A 27,436-nucleotide genomic window follows, 5' to 3' on the forward strand; every position below is an offset into this window, starting at 1 on the left:
TTTTGTAATGTTCCATGCTTGGATAATTTGATTGAATGTTTGAAATACTATATGAAGTTATTTTATGGTATTATTGAAAAGAAATATTAGATTTGTCGTTCACAATCATCTTTGAAATATGAAAGTTGAATAAATTTGTAAAAGGAGAAGAGAAGTATATCTCTATTTAGGCAAAATGAATTGATTTTGTTTTATCTTTCAACTTGCCTAATTTTGGTATATAATGTTCTAATTCATACCAAAACTCAACATAAATACAAATATTCTGAATATGCGCTTATATGTTTGAAATATGTGTTTTCAATCGTAATGATTTAAGATGAGCTACAATGTAGAAGATACATATCTCAAATTATGATTTTGAAAGCCTCTATTGAAAATCCTTATGTAATTCAGAATCTGATTTTGTATAAAAGCTTAAACTCAATATGATTTCTAAATAAATTCTTAATGTAAGAAAAACAGAATTAATTTTGATGCCTTGGTTGATTGCTCCGATACGCATCCGAAACATATCATTTCTTATCTTTAAAGTGTACTAATATTGGTCCAAATGATGTGTCTTTCGATGATCTTGATTGAAAACAAAAATTTCTAAATATATGATTTTATTTTGATATTAAAAAGATTTATTATGTTTCATGTATATATTGCTGAAAAACTATGATTAAGAAATTGAGTTCTATAAATATATATACCTCAATGATCATCTATATATTTTTCTCTCCTACATTCTTAAAGATTTCCATCAGAATATATATAGAGTGAATGATCTTAAAGCTAGAAATATTTCAGCTCACTCAAATGATTCTAAAAGAAAGAAAATGTAAATGCTTTTGAAAGAAACTGAGCTTCAAATGAATCATTTTCTGATTAATATTTTTATATATTTTCTCTAAAATTAAGAGAAAGCATAACTTGTTCTTGAAGGATTAGAAAGAGTAATTGCTACAAATTTTGAATAATACTAGATTACTCTACATTCTCGATATCATAGAATTTCAGTTTTATTCACGTTTATCACTAAAATCTGAAATTCAACAATAGAAAAGAATGATTAAAGAAGAATGCATCTTTTGAGGGGGAGCTTTAGATATTCAGTATCTCATACCTTGATTTTTATGGATTGATTTTGATGAACCTCCTTATATTGCAAGACTTGCTTTAATTATATAATAAGTTTATACCTTGAGATGAGTTCTATAAAGGTTGTCTTATCTCAAACATTGAGTCTTATGAAAATAAGCTGAAACTTATAAAAAATATATTTGTTTTGAGATTGACAATTTTATTGAACATTATCTTCAAATTCTAAACTCTTAAATAGAATGATCAATTGAGGGGGAGAAAGAAAATCTCAGAAGGAGAGATCTTATGGAACTTAATCGCATAAATCTATAACTAAAGGAGAGAGAGAAAGCATAATAAAAAGTGATCCTAATGCTCTCCAATATGTATTATCTGAAATTTAAATCTGAAAATCTTTATGATACACCTTGAGGCTTGTTATTTGGTTAATATATCTTATGCATAAATCATGAACCAAATTGCAATTCAAACAGTTGATCTTAAGAGCCTCTAACTTAATGAAAAAAGGGGAGAATAATGTGTTGAATGTTCTTGAGTATCTCTTAGAAAACCTATTTTTGGAATTTACTAATGAGTTCTTATTGGCTTGTTCTTTAGAACTTCAATTTTTATGCCAATTCATTATTATATGTACCAAATTGTGCTTATTTTCTAAAGGAATAAAAGAAAGTCTTTAAAAGAGCTCTAAAATGTATCAAAAATTGCATGAATTCATATTTTGGTATTTGTGCCCCAATGCTCTTATTATCATAAAATTTTTTTTTTTGAAATCATACTTAATATATTGCTATTATACTCCAAAAAGAAAATTAGTTCAATTGCTCTCATGTTGCTAAAATACTTAATATATTGGGCAAAAGATCTTAAATGAACAAGCTTTCATACTTATTATTAAAGAATGATTAGATTTTCATTCGTGCTTTCTTTGAATATCATTCTTGGTACTTCTTGAATTAACTTGAGAAAGTTTCTACCTACACTTGATTTGAAAACTATCTTTGGAACCACATTCGATGTGTTCTCATTATAATTGGCTCTGATCTATGCTCATTAATCTTTTTCTAACATTATTGCTTTGAGTTATATGATTCATATTCTTGCAATAATTTGACATACAAATCAGAGTACAAATAATGTTTCATTATCTTGCAACCTTTTTGATGTTGTCAAAAAGGGGGAGAAATATCTAAGTATATGCTCATAATGCTTTATGTTTTGAATTGAATACAAATCAGCTTAAATTGAAATATGTTGATTGTGTTAAGCTGATTAAATCTAAAGCATTATCATGAAGTATGTTTTAAATATATATGTTTTCTACTTCATGCAACTTAGCTATGCACTACTTCTAGAACACAATATATTTTATATTGCATATACTCCAAGTTTTGTCATCATCAAAAAGGGGGAGACTGATGACCCAAAGATTGATTTAAAGATTGATTTTGATGATCACAAAACCTTGAAGTATAAATACTAATGTTTGTGTTGCAAGAAGAAAGATAATTTGTTTTGCAAGGAACATAGCAAGTTGGAAAAATACAAGAAGATCTCCAAAGCTCTCAAGAAAAGTTGGAAGAAAGCTACAATTTATTGGCCCAAGTTTCAAGTTCAAAGAATTCAAGTTGAAGGAGCAAATTCAAAGAAAAATTCAAAAGAATAGTCCTCGAGTCGACTCCTGGAAGTTTAGAGTCGACTCTGGCACTCTAGAGTTTCAAGAAACAGTTCTCGAGTCGACTCCGATACTCTACGAGGCGACTCCGACTGAAAACAAACAAAAAGACAGAGAGTTGATTTTCAGCGCTACAGTGATCTCGAGTCGACTCCAACTTCAGCGCTATAGTGCGGAGCCGACTCCCAGCAACAGTGCCGGCAGACTACTATTCACAGGTCGACTCCTGTTTCAGCCGAGTCGACTCCTACTTCAGCCGAGTCGACTCGAGCACGCTGGGAGGCATAATGGCTAGTTTTTTCTTGATTCCAACGGCTCTATTTTTTTGTCTCTAACGGCTAGATTTTTGTTGGCACTCCCTCTAAAGCTATAAAATCAAGAGGAGAGCTAGGGGAGAAGGTATGGAAGTGAGAGAGAACATTTAGAAAAGAGATTTCAAAGAGATTACAAGGAAAATCTCCCATAAGCACAAAAGGGACATTCAAAGTAAAATAGAGAGAAGAAGAGCATCCAAGTGAATCCCAAAGCTTCCTCTCCATCCGTGTGCTGCCTCGGTGATCCTCTACTTCGTGCCAAATCAGAAGAGGGTCAAGTAAAGAAGAAGCCGAGTTCCTTCATCTTCAAAATTCGTTTGAGAGCTTCTCTTTACTCCATTTGTTTATATTTGCTATATTTGCTTAGTTAAGAAGCTTGTATTTGCTTTAAATTCTTTGTCTAATATCTTGTAACTTGATTCAATCAAGGGATTGAATCAAGGGGTTAAGGTTTGTTGGTGAGCCAAAGAAAAAATCAATGTTGTAAGGTTGTGGTTGGTGAGCCTTTGGGAAAACCAACTGGGTTGATTGTGAACCCGGAAAACAATCGTTGTAAGGTTGTGGTTGGTGAGCCTTTGGAAAAACCAACTGAGTTTGATTGTGAACCCGGAAAAACAATCGGTTGGTTCTAGTCGGTGAGCCTGTAAAAATCGACCGAGTTCGTTGTAATCTCGCAAAACAACAAGTTGGGTTGTGAGCTTGTAAAACAACCGGCTGTAATCTGGAGGATTATAGTGAAATTCCCAAAAAGTCTTGGGGAGTGGATGTAGGTGCTGGGGTGCACCGAACCACTATACATCTTTGTGTTTGTAATGCCTTATCTCTTATGTTTCATGCCTTACATTCATACTTGATTGTGTAGTATCTCTAGCTTTGTTTTCTATAGAGTTATAAGTAATTGTTTAGAATTTGCCTAGCTTCCACTCCATTCTCACCATACACATAGATTGAAATTGATCATACAACTATAAGTTAATTTTAGATCAATTGCACCCTAAACCCATAGTATAATTGCTCTAGCTTAATTTTCCACTACTTTACTTGCAATTGCCTAGAGCTTAAGTAAATAACATCTTATCATTTCACTGCATTCAATTTAAAGTAAAAATTAGAGAATATAATTTTTAGAAAACCCAATTCACCCCCCCTCTTGGGTTGTCACCTTGGGCAACAGTGCGGCATGAAGAGAGGGGGCCGGCGCCCCTTCTTAGGAAACTAGTCTGGGGCTCCTAATTTGTAGGAGCCCTAGATGGCTATAAAAAGGGACAAGGGGCCGGCGCCCTAAAAGGAATAGAATTCCTCCTCCAAGCCGTGGCCACCCCTCTCCCTTCCTTGGTTCAGCCGCCATCAGCAAAGGGAAAAAGAAGAAGAGGCATGCACCTCTCCTTGGCCTCCTTCCTTGGTTCCAACGCAGGGAAGAAAAGAAAGACTGCAGGGGCTTCGTTCCTCTTCCTTTATCCCTCCTTCTTCTTCCTCCTTTCAAGCACATTCAAGAGTTGAAAGAAAGAGAGGAGATCAGCCATCAAAAGAAGTCTTTGCAAGGGAGCTAGCACCCCGGGAAGACAAGAGAGCTTTGATCGGATCTCTGCTTCGTGTGGATACCCGTAGAGGCCGGACGTGTGAACGGCTTCATACGAACCTTCATCCTAAAACCACGAACTCCAGTTTGCGGTGATCATCTACCCGCACAAGGTGAAGATCTGATCTTCTAATTAGATTAAAAATTTTTAATTCTTATCTATCTACGAACGGTTTTTGAAACACGTTCATGCGATGAACGTTGATCCCGCTTATGCCGATTCCGCTGCCATCTGATTTTGTTTTGAAATATCAGCGGCATGGGCAGGTTCTAACATCAATTGGGTTTGTTACATCACATGTAAACCTATCTACCCCGCTCTCATTCACATCACATGCAAACGGCACATCACAGGCAGTTATAATCGCAGCATCAAATGAAGCTAAACTTTAAATAGGTGATGATCATGGATTCTAATTAGGTCGTTGTGGAGTGATTGATTAAAACCCTATTTGATTTTGATGAGCTCAAAGCATTTGAGTATATCTTTTGTTTACTAATGAATTCAATTGAGTGTTTCAGTGAAAATCTTGTCTAAGTGTTTCTAGACTTGGTTCAAGATATTTTGGATAAGTTAAGAAGTCAGTTTGAACCAAAGTCTGAGACTCGAGTCGACTCCGAGATATTACGAGTCGACTCCAAGCGTATCAGAATCACTGGCACGGGCTCGAGTCGACTCCGGATCATTACGAGTCGACTCCGACTGAGAACTGACAGACGAACAGAAAGACTCAACTCAAAACCTGTCAGCGAGTCGACTCCTGAAGTGCGCGAGTCGACTCCGATGATTACCGAGTCGACTCCGGAGTAGTATGAGTCGACTCCAAGGAGTTACAGACAGAAAAGTCAGGGAGCGATTTTCGACCCTGAGATTCGAGTCGACTCCTGTGGAACGCGAGTCGACTCCGATGGTTGGCAGGTCGACTCTCAATGGTACACAAGGCAAAAGTCAGAGAGCAGTTTTCGGACTCTGAGATCCGAGTCGACTCCCGCAATGCGCGAGTCGACTCCGAGACAGCGCGACCCCAAAAAGACAGAAGACCAAATTATTGTCTCTGAGAGCCGAGTCGACTCCCAGACAGCTCGAGTCGACTCCAAGGCAACGCTACATCAAAAAGGCAGAAGGCTGTGTTTCGGAAACTGAGAGCCGAGTCGACTCCGGAACAGTTCGAGTCGACTCCAAGACTGGACGAGCCAAAAGACAGAAGATCGGGAGTTCGGGCTCTGAGCGCCGAGTCGACTCCCAGGATTGTCGAGTCGACTCGAGTGGGCCAAGTTGAAAAATTAGCTCCATGGACTTCATGGGATGAGCCGACTCCGAAAATGGCAAGTCAGCTCCAGAAGTTGGCAAGTTGACTCCGGGTTAAGTCGAGTCGACTCCCAGTCGCGGAGGTCACTTTAATTCAAATCCGGAACAGTTGCCGAGCCGACTCCAGAAAAGCATGAGTCGACTCCCGCTACAGCCGAGTCGACTCCAGATCGCGCGAGTCGACTCCGACCCCAACGGACATATTGTCAGGATGTGCAGAGTGTGCAGAACGGGCAGAAAAAGGTGTCTAACGGCTAGTTTCCGTGGGGGATGGCTTAAATAGCCACAGAGGACTGTAGCAAGGCAGAGAAGCACCATTCCACTCAAAGAAATCAAGCATCCTATCTCTGCCAACTGGTTTTCAACAGAAAAGAAGGAAGAGCGCCATTAACTCCATCCAGCTACCTCTTCCCAGCATTTAAAGAAGTCTCCTCCTGCCTTCAAGTCGACCAGACATTCAAGAGGAGACTTACAGTTCAAGAAGCCCTACTCTACTCCAACTCAAACGTGTTTGAGGGCTCTTAACTTCTCTCTAGTTTATATTGCTGTATATCTGTTTTTTAGAAGCTCTGTTTTTCTGTTTGTCCTTGTTCTTTCCATCTTGTTTTTGCTTGATTCAATCAGGAGATTGAATCAAGAGTGTAGAGGTTGGTTGGTGAGCCGAGGGTAAAACCAACGTGTAAGGGTTCGATTGTGATCCCGGAAAAACAATCGGGGTGGTTCTAGTCGGTGAGCCTGGGAAAACCGACCGAGTTCGTTGTGAGCTCGTAAAACAACAAATTGGATTGTGAGCTTGTAAAACAACCGACTGTAATCCAAGAGGTTATAGTGAATTCCCAAGTGAGACTTGGGGAGTGGACGTAGGAGCAAGGGTTAGCTCCGAACCACTATAAACATTGTGTTTGTGATTGCTTGTGTCCCTCTCTCTCACTCTCATTTCACTCACAGCACATAGCAACTAATTAATCATCTTGCAAAAGTATTAACTAGTCATTCACAAACGTTTTAATTGCAAAATTATTTTAAAACCCAATTCACCCCCCCTCTTGGGTTGTCTATCTGGGCAACAAGTGGTATCAGAGCCTAAACTCTTCTACCCTAAGAGTAAAAGATCAAAATGACAACCCCATTTGGATCTTCCCACATTGAGGGTCAGTCCACCCAAAGACCCCCATTCTTTAATGGATCCGACTACTCATATTGGAAGGCTAGGATGAGAATATTTATCTAAGCCCAAGACTATGAGATGTGGACCATTGTAGTAAATGGACCATACATCCCATCCATCTATGTAGAGGGTGTCACTGTACCCAAACTCGAAAAGGATTGGGATGACCATGACATGAGAAAGGCACAACTCAATTCCAAAGCAATGAATGTGCTTTACTGTGCATTAGATAGGAATGAATTCAATAGAGTCTCTACTTGCAATTCTGCAAAAGAGATTTGGGATAGACTTGAAGTGACCCATGAGGGCACGAATCAAGTCAAAGAATCCAAAATAAACATATTGGTTCATAAGTATGAACTATTTAAGATGGATTCTAATGAAACAATCACTTGCATGTTCACTAGATTTACTGACATTGTCAATGGCCTAAAAAGCCTTGGCAAAAACTATACTAACAGTGATCTTGTCAGGAAGATTCTTCGCTGTCTACCAAGGTCATGGGAAGCCAAGGTGACGGCAATCCAAGAAGCCAAGGACTTGAACAAGCTACCACTTGAGGAGCTTCTTGGATCCCTAATGACGCACGAGCTAACAATGAAGCAACACAGCGAAGAAGAGTCCTCCTATAAGAAAAAGGTAATAGCTCTCAAATCTACATCATCTAACAAAGACTTGTCTTGCAGTAGCAGCAGTGAAGAAGAAGATCACGAGAGAGAGGATGATGAGGCTCTTCTCGTACGTAAGTTTAGAAGATTCATCAACCAAAAGAAGTCCTTTCATCAAAGGAGAGGCCCCTCAAATTTCTATCGAAAGGATAAAGGTAAGAAAAGGAAAAATGAGGGGATTGGATGTTATGAGTGCAAGAAGCCGGGACACATCAGAGCTGAGTGTCCTTTACTGAAGAAGGGGAGCAAGTACAAGAAGAAGAAAGCCCTTGTCACCACCCTATCGGACTCCGACACATCATCATCATCATCGGATGAGGAACAAGGAGAAAAGGCCAATTTCTGCTTTATGGCCAATGAAAATGAGGTAACATCCGCACCACATTTAGATTTTACTTTCGATGAAGTATATGATGCTTTCAATGAATTAATGGATGAATACAAAACAATAAACGTTAAAAACAAAGAACTAAAAGTAACTAACCAAACTCATCTCCGTAAGTATGATTCATTAGTTAAGGATAAAGATGTTCTTATCAAAGAAAATGCAGAACTTAAAACAAGCAACCAAATCTTGATACAAAAGAATAATACCTTAACTAAAGAAAATGAAAGGCCGAACAAAGAAACATTAGAACCCAAAAACAATAAACATATAAATGAGAGTCTCATAAAAGAACTAAATGATCTAAAAGCAGAAAAACAAACACTAACTAAAGAACTTGAAAAATACAAACCCTTGGTTGAAAAATTTACATATAGTTCTGAAAAATTGAATATGATACTTAATAGTCAACGAGCGGTATTCAATAGAGCGGGTTTAGGGTATAAACCTAAACATAAGCAAAAACTTCTTAGTAACTTCTTTGTTAAAGCAGGGAAAAGTAAAACTAAGAAAATAACCTGCTTTTGTTGTGGAACTTTAAGACATAAAGCAAATGTGTGTAATTATAGGAAAGGAAAAACTAAAAAAAAAATTAAGAGGGTTTGGGTTCCAAAAGGAACCAACATTACTAACCATGAAGGACCCAAGAAAACTTGGGTACCTAAGATTATATGATTTGCTTGTGTAGGAGTGTCTTGCAGCCAAGGTCGACAAAATTGTTGGTACTTGGATAGTGGCTGCTCAAGACACATGACGGGTGACAAGGATCAATTCTTCACCCTTGAAGCTAAGAAGGGAGGTGTTGTGACTTTTGGAGACAATAACCAAGGTCACATCATTGGTATAGGTAAAGTACAAATTATCCCTTCAACTTTTATTGATAATGTTCGATATGTTGATGGTCTTAAGCATAATTTATTAAGCATTAGTCAATTATGTGATAGAGGTTATAATGTTATGTTTAAACCATCACTATGCATCATAACAAATCCAAATGACAATAGTTTAGTTTTTAAAGGAATAAGACGTGAAAATGTGTATGTTGTAGACCTTGAGGATCTTGCCAAACACAACCCATGTTTAGTTGTTAATGAAACTAAGGATAATGATGCTAGTTGGTTATGGCACCGTAAGTTAGGTCATGCAAGCATGGACACCATATCTAAACTAGTTAAAAGAGATTCTGTGATAGGTTTGCCAAAATTAAAGTTTGAAAAGAATAAAATATGTGAAGCATGTCAATTTGGCAAACAATCAAGGAACTCCTTTAAATCTATAAATTGTGTCTCTACCTCTAGACCTCTAGAACTACTACACATGGACCTATTCGGACCAACTAGAACCACAAGTCTAGGTGGAAATAAATATGGTCTAGTTATCGTATATGATTATTCTAGATATACTTGGGTCATGTTCTTAGGCCATAAGGATCAAGCATTTTCAATTTTCAAGAAATTTCATAAAGAAGTAACAAATGCTAGAGATACTTCAGTAATAGCTATTAGAAGTGACCATGGTACCGAATTTGAAAATCATTTATTTGATTAGTTTTGTAGTAAAAAGGGGATAACACACAATTTTTCTGCACCTAGGACACCACAACAAAATGGAGTTGTGGAGAGGAAAAATAGAACTCTAGAGAAAATGGCTAGAACTATGTTGTGTGAAAGTAACCTCCCTAAGTACTTTTGGGGAGAAGCCGTCAATACTTCTTGTCATATATTAAATAGAGTTTTATTAAGACCCATCATAAAGAAAACACCTTATGAACTTTGGAAAAACAGAAAACCAAAAGTGAACTATTTTCATATTTTTGGATGTAGGTGTTTTGTTCATAATAATGGAAAAGATAATCTAGGAAAATTTGACTCTAAATCTGATGAGGGTATATTCTTGGGGTACTCCACAACTAGTAAAGCCTATAGAATCTTTAATAAAAGAACCCTAGTTATAGAAGAATCCATACATGTTGTTTTTGATGATTTTAGTGATATCTCTTCTAGCAAGAGAGTTAATTTTGATGATGATGGTGAAATTCTTGAAGAGAAGATAGATGAGATGACATTACAAGATGATAATCAAAAATTAATTGGAAATGCATCATCAAGCCAAGAGGCTATTATGGATCATGGGCTGACTAAGGCTTGGAGGTTTGCTCACGGGCATCCTAAGGAATTAATTCTAGATGATCCATCTCAACCTGTTAGGACTAGAGCATCTCTTAGGAACTTAAACAATCATCTAGCTTTCGTTTCACATTTTGAGCCCAAACACATAGAAGAAGCTGAAAAAGATGTAAATTGGATAAATGCAATGCAAGAAGAATTAAACCAATTTACTAGAAACAAAGTATGGAATCTAGTTGAAAGACCTACTGAATATTCAATTATAGGTACCAAATGGATTTATAAAAATAAACTTGATGAAAATGGAATTATAATAAGGAATAAGGCTAGACTAGTAGCAAAGGGTTATAATCAAGAAGAAGGTATAGATTTTGATGAAACCTTTGCTCCTGTAGCTAGACTTGAGGCAATTAGACTTTTACTAGCATTTGCATGCTCTAAGGACTTCAAATTATTTCAAATGGATGTAAAAAGTGCATTCTTAAATGGGTATATTAATGAGGAGGTATATGTAGAACAACCTCCTAGTTTTGAAAATCATCAATACCCTAATCATGTATATAAATTGAACAAGGCACTTTATGGTTTGAAACAAGCACCTAGAGCATGGTATGAGAGGCTTAGCAAATTCCTATTAGAACATGAGTTTTCTAGGGGTAATGTAGATACAACATTGTTTCTAAAGATGAAAAACAAAGATATGTTGTTAGTGCAGATTTATATTGATGATATTATTTTCGGTGCTACTAACAATCGCCTCTGCGAAGAATTTGCTGACTTGATGCAGAGTGAATTTGAAATGAGCATGATGGGAGAGCTGAATTATTTCCTCGGGCTTCAAATCAAACAATCTGAAGAAGTCATCTTCATCAATCAAGCTAAATACATCAAGGAGATGCTTAAGAAGTTTGATATGGAGGGGTACAAGTCAATCAGCACCCCCATGAGCTCATCATGCAAATTAGACCAAGATGAATCAGGTAAATCTGTAGATCAGAAACTGTATAGAGGTATGATAGGATCTTTATTGTATCTTACTGCAAGTAGACCTGATATCATGTTTAGTGTTTGCATGTGTGCTAGATATCAGTCTAATCCTAAGGAATCTCATCTAATTGCAGTCAAAAGAATCTTTAAATACCCAATAGGAACAAAGAATATAGGGTTATGGTATTCTAAAGAATCTAGCCTAAACTTAATAGGATACACAGATTCAGACTTTGCTGGATGTAAACTTGATAGAAAAAGCACCAGCGGGTCATGTCAATTCCTAGGAGAAAACTTAATCTCATGGTTTAGCAAGAAACAAAACTCGGTTGCATTATCTACCGCTGAAGTTGAATATGTTGCAGCCGGGAGTTGTTGTGTACAAATCTTGTGGATCAAACAACAATTGAAAGACTATGGCATTAAACAAGATAAAATTCCCATTAATTGTGATAATACAAGTGCCATTAACCTAACTAAAAATCCAATTCAGCATTCAAGAACTAAACATATTGAGATAAGACATCACTTCATAAGAGATCATGTACTGAATGGTGATGTGACACTTCAATTTGTTTGCACTGATGATCAATTAGCTGACATTTTTACAAAACCCTTAAGTGAAGAGAGATTTAGTGTGCTTAGGAGGGGATTGGGAGTGATTGATCCATCCTAGTGATATTTTCCACTAGTTCATTGATTTTGATGATTAGATTGTGGCTAATTTAGAGTTTCTTTACAATGATCATCAAATCAGATCATAACTTAGTGATTTTTCCTCATTCGGCACGAACATAGCATGATTTTTAGGTGCGTGCCAGAGTTCGAGACGACTCGAGCAAGTTTCAGAGTCGGCTCGTAACGGAGAGTCGACTCGCATACAGTCGGGAGTCGACTCGAGGTCAATAGGCGCATAAGGAGAGTCGACTCGCGCATACTTTGGAGTCGACTTGAGGTCGAGTCGACTCGCGACTCAGAGGAGTCGACTCGCAGTCGGGATCCGATTTTTTAACCCTAACTTCATCGTTTACTCAACACTTCTATTCACTGCCGCCACTGTTCACAAGCCCTAGAGCCGACTCCTAGAGCGTCTCCGGCCGACCTTAAGGTTTTTCCCGTCCATCTTCCTCGCTTCTTTAGGTTCCTTCCTCTTTCCTAGGTCAAAATGCCTCGTAAAGCCGTTGTCCGGAAGAGACCCCAACCCGCGACCGGTGCCGAGCGGCGTTCCAAGGCTCGGAACGATCCCGCGAGGCCACAACCTCCGGCTCGTTCCCCGCCGAGGGAGGTTCCCTCGAGGCCGTGCGCCGGGAAGGCGGTCTCCACCGGGAGATACGTCGATTTCGACTATCTCTCCCGGGAGGGCTTTACTATAGGAGAGAGACTGCGGGCCCAGGGCTTAGAGTATTTTTGTTCCCTAGATCTCCCCACATACCCTGGCCTAGTTAGGGAGTTCTACGGTACTATACATAGGGGCGATGGGGGTATCGAGGGCACGGTAGCCGGTGTCCCATTGTTCATTTCGGAGGATATCATTGCTCAGGTCCTCCATCTTCCACAAGTAGGGGTGGCTCCCACACACCCCGAGGATAGGACTGAGGCCCTTACGGCCATTCTAGGACATCCACCTCAGTCCCCCTTAGATGAGGTGTCCGCTAGCTCACTTTCAGTTGAGATGCGGCTCCTCTTGAGTATCATCTCTAGGTCCCTCTTCCCGAAGACTGGCCGCTTCGATTTTGTATCTGAGAGAGACCTAGCTCTTATGTTCTACATCCTCCAGGACACCCCAATCAACTTTCCCAAGATGATGTATAGATACCTATGTGAGCCACTAGATAGACCTAGGCTCACCCTCCCCTATGGCATGATGTTCACTCTTCTGTTTAGGAAGGCCGAGATTCCCATTCCTGAGGGGGAACCCTCTCGCGCATTGCGATGGACAGATCGCTGCGTCCGGGAACCCTACACAGGATGGGGTTTCGGAAGGTCGAGGGAACCTGGGTTAGAAAATCATCCACCTCCACACATACCACCAGACATTCCCCCAGTCCTGACCCAGACTCAGACTATCCTACCTTTCCCTCCACCTCTGCTCCCACCACCTCTGCCGGACCCTCCTCCTCAGCTCCACCTACTCAGCCCATGGAGGTCTGGATCTCTCCTGAGCAGCTCCGGGAGTTGCGGCAGGAGATAGTTAGAGATCTCCGGGACGACTTGCTTAGGGAGCTCCGAGGTACAGTGACTGCTCCCTCTCCTGCACCTTCTTCAGCGTTGGTCCCTTCCCTGTCAGCCGTGACTGAGATGACGGCCCATATGCGGGAAGAGATCTACAACGTCAGGAGCTTGATTCAGGCCCAGTTCTCCAGTATGAGCGATGTCACGAGCACCACTCGGAAGATGCGCGATGACATGCGACACGACATGGGAACCACTACCCAGGGGGCCGAGCGCTTGGCGAATGTGCTCATCGCCAAGCTTGACACACTTCAGCAGTCGGTGACCGAGCTCGATACGATACATAGCAGGGCCACCTTGGCCATTATCCAACAGCTCGAGCACGTCACCAATGCAGTCACACTACTGGCAGAGCGCATGCCCCGGGGAGCCGCATCCTCCTCGAGGAAGCCTTAGATATCTTTTTATATTTTGACATGTATTCTTTTTGCTTTACTTATTGTATTCACAAATGTATTTACATACACATCAATACAATGAGTAGACATATTCTCTTCAATTTTGTGCAATTTGCTCTCTAAATGATTGAGTGTTATACTCACTTCCTTTTTGATACGATGACAAAAAGGGAGAGAAATATTTAATAGATATGTAAATGGAATCAACATAAAAGAAATCAAAAATTAAAATATAATTTGTTCTTAGTGGATTTGGTACCTCGAGGCTCATTATCTCTCTGTTGGGGCTCCTAATGGAGTAATCTCCAGAATCTATTCAAGGGATATTCGGAGATTAGTTGAATCCTACTCAAGAACAAATTGACAGATTTTTCCTCTAAAAACCAAAAATTTCAGTTCAAAAACTTCAATGCATTAAAAGAAAATTCAGAGAATCAAAACAAAGTAGAATGCATATGTTGAGGGGGAGAATCTGAATTTTTAAGAAAGTCAAATCATTAAATATATATAAGCCAAACAATTGAGTGCATGACATGAAGGCTTATATAATTCCAAATGAAAGGGGGAGCTTTAACTCCAAAATTTATTGTTTCACACCTTTCAAGTTTGGATAAATTAAAAAACCAGACACTTGAATTCATTTATAGATTTCATTTCCTTGTTTATTGAGCAATTCACTTTACATATACTCAATGTTTTGTCATCATCAAAAAGGAGGAGATTGTGGAGTGATTGATTAAAATCCTATTTGATTTTGATGAGCTCAAAGCATTTGAGTATATCTTTTGTTTACTAATAAATTCAATTGAGTGTTTCAGTGAAAATCTTGTCTAAGTGTTTCTAGACTTGGTTCAAGATATTTTGGGTAAGTTAAGAAGTCAGTTTGAACCAAAGTCTGAGACTCGAGTCGACTCCGGGATATTACGAGTCGACTCCAAGCGTATCAGAATCACTGGCACGGGCTCGAGTCGACTCCGGATCATTACGAGTCGACTCCGACTGAAAACTGACAGACGAACAGAAAGACTCAACTCAAAACCTGTCAGCGAGTCGACTCCTGAAGTGCGCGAGTCGACTCCGATGATTACCGAGTCGACTCCGGAGTAGTATGAGTCGACTCCAAGGAGTTACAGACAGAAAAGTCAGAGAGCGATTTTCGACCCTGAGATTCGAGTCGACTCCTGTGGAACGCGAGTCGACTTCGATGGTTGGCAGGTCGACTCTTAGTGGTACACAAGGCAAAAGTCAGAGAGCAGTTTTCGGATTCTGAGATCCGAGTCGACTCCCGCAATGCGCGAGTCGACTCCGAGACAGCGCGACCCCAAAAAGACAGAAGACCGAATTATTGTCTCTGAGAGCCGAGTCGACTCCCAGACAGCTCGAGTCGACTCCAAGGCAGCGCTACATCAAAAAGGCAGAAGGCTGTGTTTCGGAAACTGAGAGCCGAGTCGACTCCGGAACAGTTCGAGTCGACTCCAAGACTGGAGAGCCAAAAGACAGAAGATCGGGAGTTCGGGCTCTGAGCGCCGAGTCGACTCCCAGGATTGTCGAGTCGACTCGAGTGGGCCAAGTTGAAAAATTAGCTCCATGGACTTCATGGGATGAGCCAACTCCGAAAATGGCAAGTCAGCTCCAGAAGTTGGCGAGTCGACTCCGGGTTAAGTCGAGTCGACTCCCAGTCGCGGAGGTCACTTTAATTCAAATCCGGAACAGTTGCCGAGCCGACTCCAGAAAAGCATGAGTCGACTCCCGCTACAGCCGAGTCGACTCCAGATCGCGCGAGTCGACTCCGACCCCAACGGACATATTGTCAGGATGTGCAGAGTGTGCAGAACGGGCAGAAAAAGGTGTCTAACGGCTAGTTTCCGTGGGGGATGGCTTAAATAGCCACAGAGGACTGTAGCAAGGCAGAGAAGCACCATTCCACTCAAAGAAATCAAGCATCCTATCTCTGCCAACTGGTTTTCAACAGAAAAGAAGGAAGAGCGCCATTAACTCCATCCAGCTACCTCTTCCCAGCATTTAAAGAAGTCTCCTCCTGCCTTCAAGTCGACCAGACATTCAAGAGGAGACTCACAGTTCAAGAAGCCCTACTCTACTCCAACTCAAACGTGTTTGAGGGCTCTTAACTTCTCTCTAGTTTATATTGCTGTATATCTGTTTTTTAGAAGCTCTGTTTTTCTATTTGTCCTTGTTCTTTCCATCTTGTCTTTGCTTGATTCAATCAGGGGATTGAATCAAGAGTGTAGAGGTTGGTTGGTGAGCCGAGGGTAAAACCAACGTGTAAGGGTTCGATTGTGATCCCGGAAAAACAATCGGGGTGGTTCTAGTCGGTGAGCCTGGGAAAACCGACCGAGTTCGTTGTGAGCTCGTAAAACAACAAGTTGGGTTGTGAGCTTGTAAAATAACCAGCTGTAATCCAAGGGGTTATAGTGAATTCCCAAGTGAGACTTGGGGAGTGGACGTAGGAGCAAGGGTTAGCTCCGAACCACTATAAACATTGTGTTTGTGATTGCTTGTGTCTCTCTCTCTCACTCTCATTTCACTCACAGCACATAGCAACTAATTAATCATCTTGCAAAAGTATTAATTAGTCATCCACAAACGTTTTAATTGCAAAATTATTTTAAAACCCAATTCACCCCCCCTCTTGGGTTGTCTATCTGGGCAACAGTCGTATTACAAGCACATGCACGTCAATCGATCAATTGGTCTTCAACTCTTGAATTGGTTCCAAGCCTCCTTGATTCGATCCTTGATCAACTCTTGATCCCATCGCCATCAACCGCTTAGATCGCCGTTCATCTCATGCCTTGTCTTCAACTTGATCGTTGACGTACATCACATCACAGAAATACAACCAGATGTAAAATAAAAATAATAATAAATTACATCCCCTTTTTAGGAGGCACGCATGCCTCTCAAAATATCAAATAAGATGCATGCAAGCATCTGAAAAATTACATGACATTACAGATCACATCGCAGGTCATTACATTTGATACCAAAAGGGTTTGAATCCTATGATCATCACCACATGCAGCAATTATAATTTTTAGATCTGAAAACTAATTGATTATCTTGTGACATAGGTTGCTGATCATGCTAATCATGATTCTAAACTTTGTAATCCCATTAACAATGCAATTAGAATCACCTTTTTATCACATAAAAATCAGCATGGAAAAATCAGCACTCTAGAAAAATCTGCATGCAGAAAATTTTCAGCATGCATAATCATTCAAATTTCAGATCTAATAAGCCTATTAATAATTAATCCTTACCTTAATCTATGATGCCTAGGCTCTGATACCACTGTTGGGAACCCGCCCATGCTGCAGAAAATTCAAAAAAATTTAGATGCAGCGAAAGAGGCATACGCGGGATCAACCGTTCATCGCATGAACGTTGTTTAAAACCGTTCGTAGATAGATAAGGATTAAAAACTTTTAAATAACATTAGAAGATCAGATCTTCACCTTGTGCGGGTAGATGATCACCGCAAACTGATGATCGTGGTTTTGGATGAAGGTTTGCTTGAAGCCGTTGTTGCCCAGATAGACAACCCAAGAGGGGGGGTGAATTGGATTTTAAAATAATTTAGCTATTTAAAACGTTGTGGATGACTAATTAAAACTATTGCAAGTTGTTTAATTAATTGCTATGTGCTGTGAGTGATATGAGAGTAAGAGAAAGAGAGACAATCAATCACAAACACCAAGTTTTATAGTGGTTCGGAGCTAACCCTTGCTCCTACGTCCACTCCCCAAGTCTCACTTGGGAATTCACTATAACCCCTTGGATTACAGCCGGTTGTTTTCCAAGCTCACAACCAAACTTGTTGTTTTACGAGCTCACAACAAACTCGGTCGGTTTTTCCTGGCTCACCGACTAGAACCACCCCGATTGTTTTCCCGGGATCACAATCGAACCCTTACACACGTGGGTTTTACACTCGGCTCACCAACCAACCTCAATACCCTTGATTCAATCCCCCGATTGAACCAAGTAAAGACCAGGTGAAAATAAAAGGTACAAACAGAAAACACAGCTTCTCAAAAAGCAGATAAATAACAATATAAACAGAAGAAAAATTAGAAGCCGTCAAACACGTTTGAGTTGGAGTTGAGTGGGGCTTCTCGAACTTCGGGTCTCCTCTTGAATGTGTGGTCGACTTGAATGCAGGAGGAGGCTTCTTTAATTGCTGGGAAGAGGAAGTTGGATGGAGTTAATGCCGCTCTTCCCTCTTTTCGTTGAAGAACAGGTTGCAGAGATTGAATGCTTGATTACTTTGAGTGTAATAGTTGTTCTCTCCTTTGCTACAGTCCTCTGTGGCTATTTAAACCAACCCCCACAGAAACTAGCCGTTAGAGACCTTTTTCTGCCCGTTCTGCACACTCTGCACAGCCTGACAATATGTCCGTTGGTGGGTTGGAGTCGACTCGCGCGATCAGGAGTCGACTCGGCTGTAGCGGGAGTCGACTCATGCTTTTCTGGAGTCGACTCGGCAACTATTTCGGATTTGAATTAACGTAGCCTCTTCGACTGGGAGTCGACTCGTCTTGACCCGGAGTCGACTCGCCAACTTCTGGAGCTGACTTGGCATTTTCGGAGTCGGCTCATCCCATGAAGTCCACGGAGCCAATTTTCAACTTGGCCAACTCGAGTCGACTCGACTGTCCTGGGAGTCGACTCGGCGCTCAGAGCCCGAACTCCCGATCTTCTGTCTTTTGGCTCGTCCAGTCTTGGAGTCGACTCGAACTTCCCCGGAGTCGACTCGGCTCTCAGTTTCCGAAACTAAGTCTTCTGCCCTTTTGGTGTACCGCTACCTTGGAGTCGACTCGAGCTTTCTAGGAGTCGACTCGGCTCTCAGACACAGCAGATTGGTCTTCTGTCTTCTTTGGGGTCGCGGTGTCTAGGAGTCGACTCGCATATTGCGGGAGTCAACTCGAATCTCAGAGTCCGAAAAACGTTCTCTGACTTTTTTCTTGTGTTCCTCTGAGAGTCGACTCTCACTTTCTTTGGAGTCGACTTGCCAACCATCGGAGTCGACTCGCGTTCCACTGGAGTCGACTCGAATCTCAGACCCGAAAACTGCTCTCTGACTTTTCTGCCTGTGACTCCTAGGAGTCGACTCATACTACCCTGGAGTCGACTCGGTGAACATCGGAGTCGACTCGCGCAGTTTAGGAGTCGACTCGCTGACAGGTTTTGAGTTGATGCTTTCTATTCGTCTGTCTGTTCTCAGTCGGAGTCGACTCGTACTGATCCGGAGTCGACTCGAGCTCGTGCCAGTGAACTTGATACGCTTGGAGTCGACTCGTGATACTCTGGAGTCGACTCGAGTCTCAGACTTTGGTTCAAGCTGACTTCTTAACTTATCCAAAATATTATGAACCAAGTCTAGAGACACTTAGACAAGATTTTCACTGAAACACTTAATTGAATTCATTAGTAAACAAGAGATATACTCAAATGCTTTGAGCTCATCAAAATCAAATAGGGTTTTAATCAATCACTCCACAATCTCCCCCTTTTTGATGATGACAAAACATTGAGTATATGTAAAGTGAATTGCTCTATAAACAAGGAAGTAAAATCCATAAATGAATTCAGATGTCTGGTAATTTAATTTATCCAAGTTTGAAAGGTGTGAACAATAAATTTCGGAGTTAAAGCTCCCCCTTTCATTTGGAATTATATAAGCCTTCATATCATGCAATCAATTGTTTGGCTTATATATCTTTAATGATTTAGCTTGCTTAAAATTCAGATTCTCCCCCTCAACATATGCAATCTACTTTGTTTTGATTCTAAGAATTTTTGACTTTTAAATTTTTGGTTTTTAGAGGGAAAATCTGTCAATTTGTTCTTGAGTAGGATTTAGCTAATCTCCGAATATCCCTTAAATAGATTCTGGAGATTACTCCATTAGGAGCCCCAAAAGAGAGATAATGAGCCTCGAGGTACCAAATCCACTTAGAACAAATTTTTGTGTGTTTTAAAAGTTTTTCTTTTTTTTTATTGATTTTCATTGATTCCTTTTACATATTTTATACATATTTCTCCCCCTTTTTGTCATCGTATCAAAAAGGAGGTAAGCACACACAATCAATCATAGATCAAATGGCACAGAATTGAAGAAGATATGGCTACTCATTGTATTGATTTGTATGTAAATACATTTGAGAATACAATAAGTAAAGCAAAAACAATACATGTCAAAACAAAACACAAAAAGCAGCTATGGTCTCCTCGAGGATGTAGCTCCTCCTCTCGAGGATGTATCTCCTCCTCTCGAGGATGTGGCTCCTCCTCTCGAGGATGCTCTGCTCCATGAGGAGGGTGACTGCATCTGTAACATGCCCGAGCTGAGTGATAATGGACGAAGTGGCTCTGCTATGTGTAGTGGAGAGCTCAGTCACCGACGTCTGAAGTGCGTCCAGCTTGTCGATGAGCACATTCGACAAGCGCTCGGCCCCCTCGGTAGTGGTGTGCATGTCACGTCCTATGTCATCCCGCATCTGTCGAGTGGTGCTCATGACCTCACTCATGCTATGGAACTGGGCCTGGAGCAAAGTCCTCATGTTGTAGATCTCTTCCCGCACATGAGCCGTCATGTCAGTCACGACCGTCAGGGAAGGGACCAACGCTGAAGATGGAGCGGGAGAGGGAGCAGGCACTGAACCTCGGAGCTCCCGAAGCAGATCATCCCGCAGATCTTGGACTATCTCCTGCCGCAGCTCCCGGAGCTGCTCAGGAGCGATGCGGACCTCCATAGGTGGTGGAGCCGAGGAGGAGGGTCCGGCGGAGGTGGTAGGAGCAGAAGTGGATGGAAAGTCCGGTAAGTCAGGATAGTCAGAATCTGGCTCAGGACTAGGGGAGTGTCTGGTGGTCTGTGTGGTGATGGAGGACTTCCTAACCCATGTCCCCTCTATCTTCCGAAACCCCATCCTGTGTAGGGTCCCCGGACGCATGCGATCAGTCCATCGCAATGCGCGAAAGGGTTCCCCCTCAGGGATAGGAATCTCGTACTCCCTAAACAACAGAGTGAATACCATACCGTAGGGTAGGGTGAGCCTAGGTCTGTCTAGTGGCTCACACAGGTATCGATAAATGAGTTTGGGGAAGTTGATTGGGGTGTCCTGAAGCATGTAGAACATGAGAGCTAGGTCTCTCTCAGATACAAAATCAAATCTCCCGGTCTTAGGAAAGATGGACCTAGACAATATACTCAGGAGGATCCGCACCTCAATCGGAAGTGAGCTAGCAGATACCTCGTCTAAGGGTGACTGGGGTGAATGCCCTAGAATGGCCGTAAGGGCCTCAACCCTGTCCTCGGGGTGTGTGGGAGCCACCCCTACTTGTGGAAGGTGGAGGATGTGGGCAATAAGATCCTCCGTAATGAACAGAGGGACACCGGCTACCGTGCCCTCGATACCCCCATCTCCCCGATGGACGGTACCGTAAAACTCTCTAACTAATCCAGGGTAAGTTGGGAGATCTAATGTGAGGAAATACTCTAAGCCCTGGACACGCAATCTCTCACCTATGGTGAAACCCTCCCGGGAGAGATAGTCGAAATCGACAAATCTCCCGGTGGTGACGGCCTTCCCGGCGCACGGCCTCGCGGGAACCGCCCTCGGCGGGGAACGAGCCGAAGGTTGTTGCCTCGCGGGATCGTGCCGAGCCTTGGAGCGCCTCTCGGGACCGGCCTCGGGTCGGGACCTCTTCCGGACTACGGTTTTACGTGGCATAATGACCTAGATTGGGAGGAAAACCCTAAGGGACGGTGAAAGGTTGACGGAAAAGGCTTGGGGACGACCGGGGACGACCTAGGAGTCGGCTCTAAGGCTTGTGAACAGTGGCGGCGGAGAATAGAAGTGTTTTCGAAACGACAAAGTTAGGGTTAAAAAGTCGGATCCCGACTGCGAGTCGACTCCACTGAGTCGCGAGTCGACTCGACCTCGAGTCGACTCCAGAATATGCGCGAGTCGACTCCCCCTCTGCTGCCATCAATCTCGAGTCGACTCCCGTAAATGCGCGAGTCGACTCCCCCTCAGGAGCCGACTCTGAAACTTACTCGAGTCGTCTCTAACTTTGGCACGCACCTAAAAATCATGTTATGTTCATGCCGAATGAGGAAAAATCACTAAATTATGATCTGATTTGATGATCATTGAAAAGAAACTCTATTTTAACCACAATCTAATCATCAAAATCAACGAATCTAGTGGAAACTACCACTAGGATGGATCAATCACTCCTAATCCCCTCCTAAGCACACTAAACCTCTCTTCACTTAGGGGTTTTGTAAAAATGTCTGCTAATTGATCATCAGTACAAACAAATTGTAGTGTCACATCACCATTCAGTACATGATCTCTTATAAAGTGATGTCTTATCTCAATGTGTTTAGTTCTTGAATGCTGAATTGGATTTTTAGTTAGATTAATGGCACTTGTATTATCACAGTTAATAGGTATTTTATCTTGTTTAATGCCATAATCTTCTAATTGTTGTTTGATCCACAAGATTTGAGCACAACAACTCCCGGCTGCAACATATTCAGCTTCAGCAGTAGATAATGCAACCGAGTTTTGTTTCTTGCTAAACTATGAGATTAGGTTTTCTCCTAGAAATTGACAAGACCCGCTGGTACTTTTTCTATCAAGCTTACATCCAGCGAAGTCTGAATCTGTGTATCCTATTAGGTTTAGGCTAGATTCTTTAGAATACCATAACCCAATGTTCTTTGTTCCTATTAGGTATTTAAAGATTCTCTTTACTGCAATTAGATGTGATTCCTTAGGATTAGCTTGATATCTAGCACACATGCAAACACTAAACATAATATCAGGTCTACTTGCAGTAAGATACAATAAAGATCCTATCATACCTCTATACAGTTTCTGATCTACAGATTTACTTGATTCATCTTGGTCTAATTTGCATGATGAGCTCATGGGGGTGCTGATTGATTTGTTTCCCTCCATATCAAACTTCTTGAGCATCTCCTTGATGTATTTGGCTTGATTGATGAAGATGCCTCCTTCAGACTGTTTGATTTGAAGCCCGAGGAAGTAGTTCAGCTCTCCCATCATGCTCATCTCAAATTCACTCTGCATCAAATCAGCAAATTCTTCACAGAGGCGATTGTTAGTAGCACCGAAAATGATATCATCAACATAAATCTGTACTAGTAGCATATCTTGGTTTTTCTTTTTCAGAAATAGTGTTGTATCTACATTACCCCTAGAGAACTCATGTTCTAGTAGGAATTTGCTAAGCCTCTTATACCATGCTCTAGGTGCTTGTTTCAAACCATAAAGTGCTTTGTTCAATTTATAAACATGATTAGGGTATTGATGATTTTCAAAACCAGGAGGTTGTTCTACATATACCTCCTCATTAATATACCCATTTAAAAATGCACTTTTTACATCCATTTGAAATAACTTGAAGTCCTTAGAGCATGCAAATGCTAATAATAATCTAATAGCCTCAAGTCTAGCTACGGGAGCAAAGGTTTCATCAAAATCTATACCTTCTTCTTGATTATAACCCTTTGCTACTAGTCTAGCCTTATTCCTTATTACAATTCCATTTTCATCTAGTTTATTTTTATAAATCCATTTTGTACCTATAATTGGATATTCAGAAGGTCTCTCAACTAGATTTCATACTTTGTTTCTAGTAAATTGGTTTAATTCTTCTTGCATTGCATTTATCCAATTTACATCATTTTCGGCTTCTTCTATGTGTTTGGGCTCAAAGTGTGAGACAAAAGCTAGATGGTTATTTAAATTTCTAAGGGATGCTCTAGTCCTAACCGGTTGAGATGGATCATCTAGAATTAGTTCCTTAGGATGCCCGTGAGCATACCTCCAAGCTTTAGTTAGCCCATGATCCACAATAGCCTCTTGGCTTGATGATGCATCTTCAATCAATTTTTGATTGTCATCTTGTAATGTCATCTCATTTATCTTTTCTTCAAGAATTTCAGCATCATCATCAAAATTACCTTTCTTACTAGAGGAAAAATCACTAGAATCATCAAACACAACATGTATGGATTCTTCTATAACTAGGGTTCTTTTATTAAAGACTCTATAGGCTTTACTAGTTGTGGAGTAACCTAAGAATATGCCCTCATCAGATTTAGAGTCAAATTTACCTAGATTATCTTTCCCATTATTATGAACAAAACACCTACATCCAAAAACATGAAAGTAATTAACTTTTGGTTTTCTGTTTTTCCAAAGTTCATAAGGTGTTTTCTTTATAATGGGTCTTAATAAAACTCTATTTAATATATGACAAGAAGTATTAATGGCTTCTCCCCAAAAGTACTTAGGGAGGTTACTTTCACATAACATAGTTCTAGCCATTTCCTCTAGAGTTCTATTTTTCCTTTCCACAACTCCATTTTGTTGTGGTGTCCTAGGTGCAGAAAAATTATGGGTTATCCCCTTTTTACTACAAAACTCATCAAATGACTGATTTTCGAATTCGGTACCATGGTCACTTCTAATAGCTATTACTGAGGTATCTCTAGCATTGGTTACTTCTTTATGGAATTTCTTAAAAACAGAAAATGCTTGATCCTTATGTGCTAGGAACATGACCCATGTGTACCTAGAATAATCATCTACAATAACTAGACCATATTTCTTTCCACCTAGGCTTGTTGTTCTAGTTGGTCCGAATAGGTCCATGTGTAATAATTCTAGAGGTCTAGAGGTAGAGACACATTTTATGGATTTAAATGAGTTTCTAAATTGTTTGCCAAATTGACATGCTTCACATATTTTATTCTTTTCAAATTTTAATTTTGGCAAACCTATCACGGAATCTCTTTTAACTAGTTTAGTTATTGTGTCCATGCTTGCATGACCTAACTTACGGTGCCATAACCAACTAGCATCATTATCCTTAGTTTCATTAACAACTAAACATTGGTTATGTTTGGCAAGATCTTCAAGGTCTACAACATACACATTCCCACGTCTAATTCCTTTAAAAACTAAACTATTGTCATTTGGGTTTGTTATAATGCATAGCGATGGTTTAAACATAACATCATACCCTTTATCACATAATTGACTAATGCTTAATAGGTTATGCTTAAGACCATCAACATATCTAACATTATCAATAAAAGTAGAAGGGGTAATTTGAACTTTACCAATACCAATAATGTGACCTTGGTTGTTGTCTCCAAAAGTCACAGCACCTCCCTTCTTAGCTTCAAGGGTGAAAAATTGATCCTTGTCACCCGTCATGTGTCTTGAGCAGCCACTATCCAAGTACCAGCAATTTTTGTTGACCTTGGCTGCAAGATACTCCTACACAAGCAGATCATATAATCTTAGGTACCCAAGTTTTCTTAGGTCCTTCATGGTTAGTCATATTGGTTTCTTTTGGAACCCATACCCTTTTAATTTTTCTTTTAGTTTTTCCCTTCCTATAGTCACATACATTTGCCTTATGTCCTACAGTTCCACAACAAAAACAGATTACTTTCTTAGTTTTGCTTTCTCCAGCTTTAACAAAGAAGTTTCTAAGAAATTTTTGTTTATTTTTTGGTTTATACCCTAAACCCGCTCTATTAAATACTGCTCGTTGACTATTTAGTATCATATTCAATTTTTCAGAACTATATGTAAACTTTTCTACCAAAGGTTTGTACTTTTCAAGTTCTTTAGTTAGAGTTTGTTTTTCGGTTTTTAGAATGTTTAAATCTTTTATGAGATTCTCGTTTAAGTTTTGTTTATTGTTTTTAAGTTCTGAAATTTTCTTAGTTAATTTTTCATTATCTTTACTCAAGGTATTAGTCTTTTGAGTTAAGAGTTGATTGCTTGTCTTAAGTTCTAAATTTTCTTTGATAAGAACATCTTTATCCTTAACTAATGAATCATACTTACGGATATAAGTTTGGTTAGTTACTTTTAGTTCTTTGCTTTTAGCATTTATAGCCTTATATTCAATCATTAGTTCATTAAAAGCATCATAAAGCTCATCAAAAGTAAAATCTAAAGGCGATTCGGACGTTACCTCATTTTCATTGGCCATGAAGCAAAAATTGGCCTTTTCCTCTTGTTCCTCATCCGATGAAGAGGATGATGAGTCGGAGTCGGATAGTGTTGTGACAAGAGCCTTCTTCTTCTTGTACTTGCTCCCCTTCTTCAGTAAAGGGCACTCAGCTCTTATGTGACCCGGCTTCTTGCACTCGTAACACCCAATCCCCTCATTTTCTCTTTCCTTACCTTTGTCCTTGCGGTAGGAATTTGAGGGGCCTCTCCTTTGATGATAGGACTTCTTGTGGTTGATGAATTTTCTGAATTTGCGCACAAAAAGAGCCTCACCATCATCTCCCTCAAGCTCTTCTTCTTCACTACTGCTGCTGCAAGACAAGTCTTTATTAGATGATGTAGATTTAAGAGCTATTACCTTTTTCTTATGGGAGGACTCTTCTTCGCTGTGCTGCTTCATTGTGAGCTCGTGAGTCATTAGGGATCCAAGGAGCTCTTCAAGTGGAAGCTTGTTCAAGTCTTTAGCTTCTTGGATTGCCGTCACCTTGGCTTCCCATGGCCTTGGTAGACAGCGAAGAATTTTCCTGACAAGCTCACTGTTAGTATAGTTCTTGCCAAGGCTTTTTAGGCCATTGATAATGTCAGTAAACCTAGTGAACATGCATGTGATTGTTTCATTAGAATCTATTTTAAATAATTCATACTTATGAACCAATATATTTATTTTGGATTCTTTGACTTGATTCGTGCCCTCATGGGTCACTTCAAGTCTGTCCCAAATCTCTTTTGCAGAATTGCAAGTAGAGACCCTATTGAATTCATTTCTATCTAAGGCACAATAAAGCACATTCATAGCTTTAGAATTTAGTTGTGCCTTTCTCATGTCATGTTCATCCCAATCCTTTTCTATTTTGGGTACCGTGACACCCTCTACATATATGGATGGGATGTATGGCCCATTTACTACAATGGTCCACATCTCATAGTCTTGGGCTTGGATGAATATTCTCATCCTAGCCTTCCAATATGCGTAGTCGGATCCATTAAAGAATGGGGGTCTTTGGGTGGACTGACCCTCAATGTGGAAAGATCCAAATGGGGTTGTCATTTCGATCTTTTACTCCTGGGTGGAAGAGTTTAGGCTCTGATACCACTTGTTGCCCAGATAGACAACCCAAGAGGGGGGGGGGGTGAATTGGGTTTTAAAATAATTTAGCTATTTAAAACATTGTGGATGACTAATTAAAACTATTGCAAGTTGTTTAATTAATTGCTATGTGCTGTGAGTGATATGAGAGTAAGAGAAAGAGAGACAATCAATCACAAACACCAAGTTTTATAGTGGTTCGGAGCTAACCCTTGCTCCTACGTCCACTCCCCAAGTCTCACTTGGGAATTCACTATAACCCCTTGGATTACAGCCGGTTGTTTTCCAAGCTCACAACCAAACTTGTTGTTTTACGAGCTCACAACG

General features: G+C 40.4%; 1 pseudogene; it reads right to left on the reverse strand.

The window, feature by feature from the left end:
• Window positions 1–22,221: 22,221 nt before the first annotated feature.
• LOC120105119 lies at window positions 22,222–27,025 on the reverse strand (annotated as a pseudogene).
• Between the last annotated feature and the right edge of the window lie 411 nt (window positions 27,026–27,436).

This window comes from Phoenix dactylifera, unplaced genomic scaffold, assembly GCF_009389715.1.
Source record: "Phoenix dactylifera cultivar Barhee BC4 unplaced genomic scaffold, palm_55x_up_171113_PBpolish2nd_filt_p 000196F, whole genome shotgun sequence".
Taxonomy (NCBI): domain Eukaryota; kingdom Viridiplantae; phylum Streptophyta; class Magnoliopsida; order Arecales; family Arecaceae; genus Phoenix; species Phoenix dactylifera.